The 12,742-nt window shown below is 32.4% G+C and overlaps 1 protein-coding gene across 1 annotated transcript in view; it reads left to right on the top strand.

Annotated features, from left to right (window-relative positions):
- The window catches only part of MYO16 (myosin XVI), a 719,254-nt gene that overhangs the window by 435,656 nt on the left and 270,856 nt on the right, over positions 1-12,742 (top strand). The window lies entirely within an intron of this gene.

Here is a 12,742-nt window from a genome sequence, read left to right as displayed (position 1 = left end):
TACATTAGTAGTAGTACATTAACTTTCCCCACTCAGAATTAGATAAATCAAACCAAAAAATAAGCAAGAATAAAATTAATGAGGTGAATAGAATTTTAGAAAAATTAGACTTGATAGATGTCTGCAGAAAAACAAATGGAAAAAGAAAGGAATATACCTTTTTCTTAGCAGTACATGGCACCTTCACCAAAAAATGATCTTATAATATATTGGCATAAAAGCTTCACAACCAAATGCAGAAAAGCTGAAATATTAAATATAACCTTCTCAGACTGTGATTCTATCAAAATTACACTGAAGAAAGGGCTGGAAAAAGGCTAAAAATTAGTTGGATATTAAATAACCTTATCTTAAAGAATGAGTGGGTTAAAGAACAAATCATAGAAAATTAAACAATTTCATTTTAAAAAATGACAACAAAGAGACAACATACCAATATTTTGGATTATAGTCAAAGCAATATTATGGGGAAGTTTTATATCTCTCTAAATTCTTATATCAATAAAATAAAGAGAGAGCTGATCAATGAATTTGATATATAATTTAAAAACCAGAAAAGAACTAATTAAAATCTGCAATTGAACACCAAATTGGAAATCTGGAAAATCAAAGGAGAATTTAATAAAATTGAAAGTTAGAAAACTAATGAATGAATAAATGAAAGACAAGGGTTGTTTTTATTTTGTTTAAAAAGTCCAATAGATAAGCCATTGGCTAATGTAATTTTTTTTTAAAAAAGGAAGAAAACTGAATTGCCAGTATCAAAAATGAAAAGGGTGTAATTACAACCAATGAATTTTAAAGCAATTATTATGAGTAATTTTTCCCAATCATATGCCAATAAATCTGATGATCTAAGTGAGATAAGTATTTAAAGAATTATAAATTCCCTAGACTAGCAGAAGAGGAAATAGGAAACTTATACAATCTCAGCTTAGAAATAGAAATTTTAAAAGCCACTAATAAATTCCCTTAGGAAAAAGTCCCTGGGTTAAATTGATTTACAAGTGAATTCTACCAAACATTTAAAGAACAATTAGTTCCATTACTATATAAACTGTTTGGGAAAATAGTTGAGGAAGGAACTTTACCAAATTCCTTTTATGACACAAATATGATGTTGACATTAAATTAGAAAGAGAAAAAACAGAGACAGAAAACTATAGACCAATATTCCTAATGAAATTGATGCAAAAATTTTAAATAAAATACAAAAAACAAGGAGATTACTGCAATATATCATGGGGATCATTCAGTATTAGCATGTGGGTTTTATAAAAGGAATGCAGAGATGGTTCAATATCAGAAAAACTATCAACATAATTGACCATATAAATAACAAAACCAAAAGAAACCATATAATTTTTACAATGTTTACAATTTTTGCAGAAAAAAAGCTTTTTGACAAAATATAGCACTCATATTAAAATAATAGAGAATATTGTAATAAATGGAATATTCCTCAAAATGATAAATAATGTACATCTAAAATAATCAACAAGCCTTATCTGAAATGGAGATAAGCTAGAAGCCTTCCCAATAAGATCAGGAGTGAAGCAAGGATGTCCATTATCACCACTACCATATAATACTGTATTTTAAAATGCATATTTATATATAGCAATATATATCTTACATATACATATATATATATATACCAATAAGAGAAGAAGAAACTAAAGGAAATAGAATAGGCAATAAGAAAATAAAGGTATCACTCTTTGCAAATGATATACTTAGAAAATCTTAGAGTATCAACCAAAAAACTAATCAAAACAATTAACAACTTTGACAAACCTGCAGGTTATAAAATAAACCAAAATTAATCATCAGCATTTTTCTATACTGCCAATAAAGCCCGACAGCACAAGAAAGAGAGAGAAATCCCATTTAAAATAACTGTAGACAATGTAAAATATGTGAGAGTCTACCTGACAAGACAAACTCAGAAACCACATGATCACAACTACAAAACACTTCACACAATTTCAGATCTTAATAATTGGAAAAATATTAATTGCTCATAGTAAAAATGACAATTATACTTAATATATCTATTCAATGCTATACTAAACTACCCAAGATATATTTCATAGAACTAGAAAATAATAACAAAATTAATCTAGAAAAACAAAAGACCTAAAATATCAAAGGAATTAATGAAGAAAAAAATGAAGGAAAGTGGCTTAGCTATACCAGATCTCAAACTATATTATAAAGTGGCAACCATGAAAACAATCTGATTTTGGCTAAGAAATAAAGTAATGGATCAATGAATAGATTACCTGCTCAACACATAGTAGTATATAACCTTAGTAAGCTAAGTATTTGACAAACCAAAAATCTAAGTTTTGTTATCCTCTCTCTGTCCCTCTTTTCTCAAAAGAAAAATGGGAATAATAGTAATACTTACCTTTTAGTATTGTTATAAGAATCAAATGAGGTAACATTTGTAGAAAGCACTTTACACAATGCCTTGACACATTACTTTTTCTCTCTCCTAAGTTGTCTGTCCCACCCTTTGAAAAAAGAAAAGTAAAATCTTTATAACAAATATGCATAGGGAAACTAAAAAAATTCCACCATTCTCAACATCCAAAAAATATATGAATCACTAAGCACCCTGATCCAGAATTTCTCTAAGGGGTTTATAACATAATTCATCCTTAGTTTTCTAGAATCATGGTAGACCATAGCATTGAATAAAGTCTTTACATTTTTCAAAGTTGTTTGTCTTTGAGCAAACACATTATATATGTTGTTCCAAAGAAGCTTCCTTCAGCATAATAAACATTAATTTAATGCTTTATTCTCTAAATAAGAAATGATTGTTTAGTGATCAGTGAGCTGGTATATTGATGGAACTGAATCACATCTTGACATTCTTGCTCTAAATGAAATCAGAGTACAAAAAGAAGTTCTATCTAAATGAAAGGCTATTTTACAGATCGGTTCTCCTTGGAGGAGCAAATTCAAAAGTTGTTAAGGTTAGTCTTGCCATATTTACAAAAATATGAAACGTATTTCCATGGAGGTGGTGGTAATTTTGTACTGCACAGCTTTTGCTGGGCATTTGTGGAATAATCACCTTTAAGTGATTATAATTTACACGATAGCAGTTGCAGTGAAATGAAGATATGAAGAAATTCTACAAAGAACTTCACAAAGCTCTCCCAATTAAATCAATGAATACTTGACCCTCCAATAAAATGATGGGCATAGTGATAAAATGACCAAAAATGTTGGAAAATATGAATAAGGTATAAGAAATTAAAGAGGCTAACTACTTAGAAACTACATACATGTCCCATTGCTATGTCATTTGGATATTTTCATCCAGAAAAAAGAAATTATAAAAAAAGGAAATAATATCACACAAACAAAACTTGATTATGTCTTTCACATGAAAGGATTGGTTACTTTTATGAGAGTAATTCCTCAATCAATTGTTTGTATAAAGTCAAGTTATCAATGTTTAAAAGCATCTGCTAAGTTCCAAGCACTGAACTGAGTCTGGAGATACAAAGGCAAAAACAAAAAGCATTCCTTTCTTTCAAGGACCTCACAGTTTAATGGAGGGGTTGACATGCAAACAACTATGTACAACCAAAACAAAAGCAAGATAAATAAATTCAGAGAAAAGGCACTAAGATTAAGAATTATCTTGAAAGTCTTCCTCTCATAAGTGGGACCTTAGAGAGACCAGAAGATAGCCAAGAAACAGAGATCATAAATTTGTCAAATCAAAGATCAAAACCTTTAAAAAGCTAAACACTAAAAATAAGAAGATAGGTTACAACAGTAAAACAAATTAAAATGTCCCATTTAAATAATCTTTTGATGGTGAAAATGAAAAATGAGTCAAAAATCATTTTTAACACATGCCATCATCTGTTATTATGCTAGTAATAGGATCTTTATTACTATTTCTAAAGAAATTTAATTGTATATTAAGTATAAGAACAATAAGGCTTAGAAATTGCCTGAGCCAATAAACACGAGTTCCTTGCTAAGAAGAGAGATATGAAAACTAAGAGAAATGTTCAGATATAATATAAACTAGCTTGCAATACAGACTATGATAAAAAGGGATTGTAGTAGTATCATCTCATTAAATAATGAAAAGTGGTGGAGAAAAACTTAAGTTTATAGAAAGCATGCAGAAAAAAACAAAATATGTGAGATTGTCTCAAGAGTATTTAATAATGAAAAGCAAAGGTGGAAAATAGAAAAACAATGGAAAGGAGTTTCAATGCTACTATAACAAGCTGTTTTCTCAATCAATAACAATGAAATCAACAACTTTTAATTTTAGTTTTAGTTTCACAGTTCCTAATGTGTTATATGGGGAAGTAAAAATGGCACTGAAAAAAAAAAGACGTGAAAACAGCTGGGCTAGGCTAACTATATTCAGAAGAAATTCATTCTGGAAGTGATACAATTTTGAGAATGTTGAGAGATTATAATGATATCTAAAAGAAATGAAAATACCAAACTCATAAGAATTGTTTTAACAGATTTTATTATTGTTGAGACAGACTCAAAGGTATGTCCACTGTCTTCTATAATCTAGTTCAGGGTAAAAATGGTAACAAGATCCTATAGATGGTTAAATAGAAAAATGCTTATTTCACAAATTATAATAATATGCATTAGAATAGAAAGCCTATTCTGATAGCCATATGCTTATACATAGAATATATATATGTGTGTGTGTATATATATGTGAATATGTATATACACATATGCAGATATGCAGACACAAAAATATAAACAAAAATCTAAATGCATAAATACATACACAGCATGTATATAGATTTATGTATGCATGTACATGAATTTACACACATAATATAAGTACACATACATAATACATCTAAATAAAATAGATTGACTAAATACACATATCTACAAATATATGTAAGTAAATAGGAGAAGAAAATGGGCTAGAATACATTTGGAAAAATTCATAGTGTTTCTAATTGTTACAAACTTTCCCTTAAAATAAAAATTCACTTTTTTGGGGCCAAAATTTTTCTGGTCCAAGGGATAACATAGTTTTTGAAGGTTTGAGATTTCAAGTCACCCAAATGTTAATGGAGAAATATATGGCAAACAGTATACAGTCGTCCCTTGCTATATCACAGTTCACTTATCATGGCTTCACTACATTGTGGGTTTAAAAAAATTTATATATAAAATTCTGTAATGCAGAATTTTAGCTATATCATGAGATTTTGCAGATGATTACTGTACTATGCACAATGGAAATACAATACACCACTACTACTTGCGCAAGTTTGTCAACCTGAGATTGTACATGGCTGATGAAAATGAAAGGGGACCAACCACAGGACTGTGATCTATATACTGGGTGCTGATTGGCTGTGTTTATAAGTGTCTGGGGAATAAGAGTGTGGAAAAGGTTTATAGGAGAGTGGGAAGGGTTTTAAAATATATATATATATTTATATTTATATATACATACATGTATGTATATATAAAATAAAATAAATATAACACCTCAACTTCAGGGATCTTCACCTGTCACAGGGGTCTCTGGAACACAACTCCCATGATAAGTGAGGGATCACTGTATTATTATTGGTGATACATATGGGGAAAGCAGCAGACAATAGATTTTAACAAAGAAAGGTGTGACTGTAAAATAAGATGGGCAAAGGATATAATCACATTGAGAGAACTGCAATATATATATATATACACATACATACATACATACATACATAATCATTTGTACTTATGCTATGTCAAGAGATCTAGAAAGCAGGTTGATTGGACTCTGTGTAAGATTTGGAGGAAGCCCCAAAAGAGAAGTCATGGAGGGCTTGTAGTCTCCTGCATTAGAGGGAATGCCTACATTTATAAGATCATAAATTCATCAAAATATTGAAGTGTACTAGTTTCTTCATAGTCTTTATCCAAGGTATGGCTGACGCTAAAGAATAAAAAGTCACCACTTTAGTTTAGAGTCTCATCACAACTTGCCTGTAATATTGCAACCTGCTAACTGATCTCTCGACTTCAGATTTCTCATCATTTGAAGCCTGCTTCCACTCAGCTGCAAAAAGTGATTTTCCTAAGCATAGGTCTGACCATAGGAACTCTCCATTACCTTCAGGATCAGCTAAAAAGTCATTTTTCTGACAGTTATGGCTCTTTACACACTTTATTCCTTCCCTACTAATATTATTTTCTAATCCCTTCCATACCCTCTCTGATCCAGTTATAACAGTGTATTTTCATTCTTTTTTTTTAAACCCTTAACTTATGTGTATTGACTTATGGGTGGAAGAGTAGTAAGGGTGGTCAATGGGGGTCAAGTGACTTGCCCAGAGTCACAAAGCTGTGAAGTGTCTGAGGCCAGATTTGGACCTAGGACCTCCCATCTCTAGGCCTGACTCTCAATTCACTGAGCTACCCAGCTGCCCCTGTATTTTCATTCTTGAAAATTATGTCTCCCATCCTTTGTCTCATGTCTGGAAGGCTCTCCCTCTTGACTCTGCTTTCTGGAATCCCTGGCTTCCTACAAAATTCAGCTCAAGCACCAACTCCTCCAACAGACAGGCTTTTCAGTCTTCTAAATGGTAGTGTCATCTATTCTGATGGCACTTTTAGTTCTTTTCTGTTTTGATTGATGTGTGTGGTTTCCTCCATGACTAGCTTAGATGTACGCTCCTTGAGGACAGGAACTATTTTTCTTGTGATTGTTGTTGTGTTTTTGCTGTTTTGGGGGTTTACTTTGTGTCCTTGGTACTCATCACTGTGCCTGGATCATAGTGAGCATTAGATAAATGTTTTTTGATTGATATGTAGTGAGAATCACTAAAAGATACACTCCTCTTCCAAATGAACATAAAGCAGTGATTTTTCTTTCATAGAATGTCCTGTCAGCTTTGTTACACTCATATTTAAATTTATAGAGAAATTCGTACCATTCTATCTTCCATTCAGCTGTCAAACTGTTTTTCCTAAAGCACAGGTTTGACAATGTTACCCCTTCCACCTCCATTCAATCAATGCCAATATTTTCCTGTTACTTCTAGGGTCAAATTATAATATAGCTAATATATTCTTCTATAATCTGGAATTTTCCTACATTTCCAGTCTGATGTCCATTTAACCCTGCTACTCCATATTCAAACAATGAGTATTTTCACTCAGTCTTTCTCAAAACTTGAACTCTCTCCTTCCTCATATCTCGCTCCTTGGGTCCATGGCTTCCTCAAGTCTCATCTTCTGCAAGAAGCCTTTTGCCACTCTCCCACTACACACACACACATATATACATATATGCACATATATGTATGTGTTTATGTATTCATCTTGGTTGTAATTAATTTGTTACATGTTATTTTCCCATTAGAGTACACTTTTTGAGAGCAGGCAATCTCTTTTGTCTTTCTTTGTATCCCTAGAGGCATAGCATCTGACACGAAATAAATGTTTCATAAATGCTATTGACAACCTTTTTAGATGGAAGACAGTCCCTAGTTTTTTGCCTCAGTACTCAGTATGGATATTCCCATGTTATTACTCTCTCTCACTATTTCAGAGATACCTAGTTTCATTTGAATGAGAACTCTTATTCACTGAAAGAAATTTTAACCAACTTATAATACCATAGCCACTCTCCAAGTGTCACTAAGCTTAAAAAAATCAATTTCTTTGGACCATGTTGGAAATGATCCTTTTGATCATAGCTAGGTTTGGTCCTGAGATGGCCAATAAAATAACCATCCTTAAACCAATACTGAAAAACTGATTTATAGGCAGTTAGCACAGGCTTTAAGTAATCCCTTCCATATTCCTATCTTGATAGGGCAAAATGCTTATTTGTTATATTTACATTATGTGCCATTAAAAGAGAGATATATTATTCTCCCATTATTTTATCCCTATATTTGATCAAGAATATAGTTCATGTACCTAATTGAAACCAAGATTGAACCTAAACCCATTTGTTTGTTTGTTTTTAATATATTCTGACATTGCACAGAAACCAGCCTTGATAGATAATCTCTATGTCACGTGCCTAAAAATATTTTCCAAAAAGAATCTAGGGCACTGATTCTTAGCCTTATGTGTGCATAGACCATTTAAAATGTCAAAGTTTGGCAATCAGGTGAAGTCAATGGACCTTTCTTCAGAATGTTTAAAATATATTTTCTTTTATCATCATATTAGCCAATCTGAGAGGTGTGAGATGGTATCTCAGAATTGTTTTAATTTGCATTTCACTAATCAACAGTGATTTGGAGCATTTTTCACATGACTATAGCTATTCTTTTTATTTCTTCATCTGAAAACTGCCTGTTCATATCCTTTGACAATTTATCAATTGAGAATCCCCATATATTTTCTTAAAAGGAATAATAAGAAACAAAATGCAAGCAAATTCAGTTAATTCCTCAGGCCCTGGGGAAAGTGTGTTCAAACTCAAATCACTTCCTACCCAGCATTAATTCTACTGGGTTGACTTTCTGAATACAGCATAAATGTTGGAAAATAGATATCTACTGGCTGTTGTAGATATACTACTATGTAGACCATGCTCACTGATGCTTGGCTGCTGACAAAGTCTAGCAAGAACTCTATTGAACTCTCTATTGTTCTATAGACCTTTTGAAGCTTGTTTTTACAGCCTTACAGAATTCTTTATTCATTACAGTCTTCTGAGAGAAGTATTCTATTTTTATCTTCAAATATCACCTCTTGAACTATTTGAGTTAAGATCAAGTATAGTCCCCGCCTTATATATTCTGCTGGAAGATTCTCCTTGAGGACTTTTATTATCCTAATTCATTTCATCTCATATAACTTCAGCTAAAAGCAAAAAGAATAGAAACAATAAAGAAAGAAGCAACATCAGTGCCATGTGCTCATGGCAACTCAGATGTTAGGAATACACTGCTGGCTCCAGTTTTTTTCTCACCATCCAGAGAATTACCTTAGTCTTTCTTTTGTTTAACATCATGAAAAACAAGAATAATTTGCTTCTGTGGAATTCTTTTGTATGCAGGTTCAACAGCCAATTAGAGCCTCATTTCTTCATCACTGAGGATATGGACAGGAAATAGCTATCTAATTGATGAACTGTCTCAAGCTAAACTTGCTACTCATGTTTATAAATGTTATGGGTTCATTGGCCAATAACCAATTACTTGGGATACTTTTAATAATAACTCATATTAATGTAGTGTTTTAAGGATTATTATCAAGATGATTAGTCACCTACCCTCCATTGTAATTATCTTATTTACATTTTTAAAATCCTTCAGCTAGCCCCTTCAATGCTAATATAACTCCTTCCTTCTTAAGAACCCCCTCTCTGACTTTGAATTTCAGCAGTTGAAGAAAAAATCTGCAAAAATCTTATTTACTTTTTGAACAAGACCGAACAGTCTATAAGGCTGATACAAAAGTCTCAAGAAAGTAGTCCATTTGAGAATCCCTCAGGAAAATTCAACTACAAATGTTATAAACTTTTCAAGATTGTAGAAAAAAATCTCATTCCATCTCAACTCCTAGTCCTTCTTCAAAATCTACCCAGTGATCCATATATCTCAATTTAAAAGCTATAAAATCTTTGTTTTCTTCCCTTACTAAATGGCTCCAACATTCTCAAGCTACCCAACAACTCCAGGAATCAATAGCAATATGGCAATGCATATATTTTCATAAACTAACTGCTTTCTAGCATTCGTTCCACATAGGCATTTGGACACTAAGTCGTCATTTATACCTTCACAAAATCTCTGATATATGTTCTCTTCTCTCCAGTCACACATCCACTCATACCTGGATTATCACAATAGACACTTAGTTGGACTTTTATTCAAACCTTTCCTCGTTTCAATCTTTCTTCCAATCACTAAAAAAATTATTTTGCTAAAATTTAGGTCTGATTATGTTACCCTCTCCACAATTAATAAACTTCAATTGTTCCCTATAATTTCTAGAATCAAAAATATTATCTTCTGGATTTAAAGCCTCTCACAACCTGGTCTCTTCCAGACTTTCCATTTTACTTTCTTCATCATACTTTAAAATCCATTTTGCTTTTGTTCCTCCTCCAAACCCTATGCCCCATTTCCCAAATCTGTGATTTTTCAATGGCTATCCTCTATACCTGGTATGCTTTTCCTCCTCGTTTCTTCCTACCACTTCCCCAGCATATTTTAAGATTTAATTCAGGCATTAACTTGCCAAGGAGGCATTTCCCAGGCTTCACCTCTCTAATCCCAACAGTATTCTACAAATGCTTGCCTCCTAAGATTCTTCTACCTATTTTGTATATATCTTGTATGTATGTATCTTGTGTCATTTCTACCTACACAGTTGTTTGCATATTACACATTCTCAACCATTAGAATGTGAGCTAGCTTCTTGAAGTCACCAGCTGTTTTTTGGTCCTTCTTTCTTTTCTCTATGTTTAGGTCACTGCTTAGCACATAGAAGGCACTTAATAAATGTTTGTCAAATGACTGAATGACTGAAAGATCACTTCTATAAAAAAGCATAGGAATTCAGTACTCCCACAAAAATCTGAGGAATAAAGAGTAATATCTATATAATAGAATAGTAATAATAACTAATATATTTGTAAATTTTTTTCTGTGCTAAGCACTGTAAAAACTTTGCAGTCTTTATCTAATTTGATCCCCACAAAGACCCTTCAAGGTAGGTACTATCAATGGTTCCCAAACTTTTTTGGCCTACCACCCCCTTTCCAGAAAAAAATATTACTTAGCCCCCTGGAAATTATTTTTTTTTATTTTAATAGCAATTAATAGGAAAGATAAATGCACCTGTGGCCATCATCACCCATCTGGATCACTACAGCACTCAGCAGGGGGCGGTGGCACCCACTTTGGGAATCACAGGTAGATTCTACATTTTGCAGATAATGAAACTGAATTTTAGATAAGTTAAATAAGTTGTCTACAATGTCACAGTTAGTAAGTGGCTGAGGACATATTTGAACTCAAGTTTCTGTGATTCCCCAGTACTCTCTCCTTACCTAGTTGCCACAGAAGAAACAAAGTTAAGATTAAAGAATGACTTATTCCCAAGCTGATGTAACAAGATGCAAATTTAAGGGGCTAGAGAATACTGTTCATGCATTTCTTAAACAAAGTGACAGAGATAGCTGTTTGGGGAGTGTACTGGAGCAGAAATCTGATAAGGGGTGTAGAAACCATTTTGATCCATGATTCCAATGTTCTAGAGGTCCTGCATATTTCTCATTTGTACTTCCTTTTGTTTGTCTCAAGGCTGATTAATTGGAAGAAATGACTGGGAGCATTATGGTGTGGTATGGTGTGTAAGTGAGTGTCTGTGTTTGTGTGTGTGTGTGTGTGTGTGTGTGTGTGTGTGTTTTCTTGTGTCTGTGTGTGCTATCTCTCAGGTTCTACAGTTATATGTTCAGCTACAACAAAGCCAAGATGCAGACTTTACTAAAATATAAAGCAGAGTGAGTGAGAATGAATGGAGTCTTGATCCAGATTTACAGCTTCATATCAGAATTCAAGTATTAATCTCACTCAATCTTATTCTTAAAAAAGAATTCCCTCAAAATGAACACCACAGAGGGAGTGGGGAGAAATTTAGATTTAATGGATTGGTAGATGGAGGATGGGTAAATGTAAATGCATAGTATCCTCCTTGTCCTAGCTTTCATATCTCTACCCCATTTTAGGATCAGAGAGCACATGGAAATTGAGATAACTTACAAATTGTCAGCCACCAGATCCTATTCAAGGCAGACAATTGAAAAAGGTCAAGTGAAACCTTAAAAAGAAAATTAAAGTGTACTTGAGAACAGGAACTCTAACTTTTTTTTATATATTTGCAACTCTAGCATCTAGCAGAGTGCTTTAATGATATTTGATGTTTGTTAATTATTACTGAAGAAATCCAGCCCTATTTTGGGTTTAGATTTACTTCTCTAGTCTTGAGTATTAATGCCATTCTTGCTATGCATAACTTCCTGGATTCTATATTTCTACTTGCACTGACCAGCTTTTTTGTTCCAGATTCCATCTAGATATTTATATTCTATTTTCAATCAAGATACTACTTCTATCTGTTATCCTGGCAACCCTAGGATCCTCTGTCCACCTATCTTCCACCCTAACTATTGCTTGATATTCCAATTCCTTCCTGAACTAACTCTCCCTACACAGTTGCTTCCCATGTTTTCACATACTATATATGGTGAGGTATTATTACAATGATGATAATAAATTACATATTTCATTTCTCTTAAATACTGGAAGCAAATCAAATATATTTAAAATTAGTGGCAACTGTAAAATCTGTCTTCAAATGGCAAAGGTAATAGACATTGTCCCAGTGAAGAAAAGCTCAGTATTCTTTTGGGTACAGTGACATTTAAGCAGCTAGAAATTTCTAATTTTATCAAGAACAAAACATAATACCTATAGAAGATATTTTAAAATCTTTAAATAATTGTAACTAGATGGTTGGTATGAGATTTTTGTGTCAGTTTTGAAAAATCTTACATAATTATGTTTTTAAAATATGTTCTTAAATTAAGCTATATTAAAATTATGTTTTTAAAATTAAGCTATATTAAAATAGGAAAATATTTATTCTGAATTATATGAGAGCAATAATATACTTTTACTTCTGTGGTCTAGTTGGTTTGCAATCCTCATGTGTCTCCATTTTATCAAACATTTCTTTTTAAGTAGAG

Source organism: Gracilinanus agilis, chromosome 3, assembly GCF_016433145.1.
Source record: "Gracilinanus agilis isolate LMUSP501 chromosome 3, AgileGrace, whole genome shotgun sequence".
Taxonomy (NCBI): domain Eukaryota; kingdom Metazoa; phylum Chordata; class Mammalia; order Didelphimorphia; family Didelphidae; genus Gracilinanus; species Gracilinanus agilis.
The sequence above is the reverse complement of the archived record's forward strand: the minus strand, read 5'-3'. Positions and strand labels throughout refer to the sequence as shown.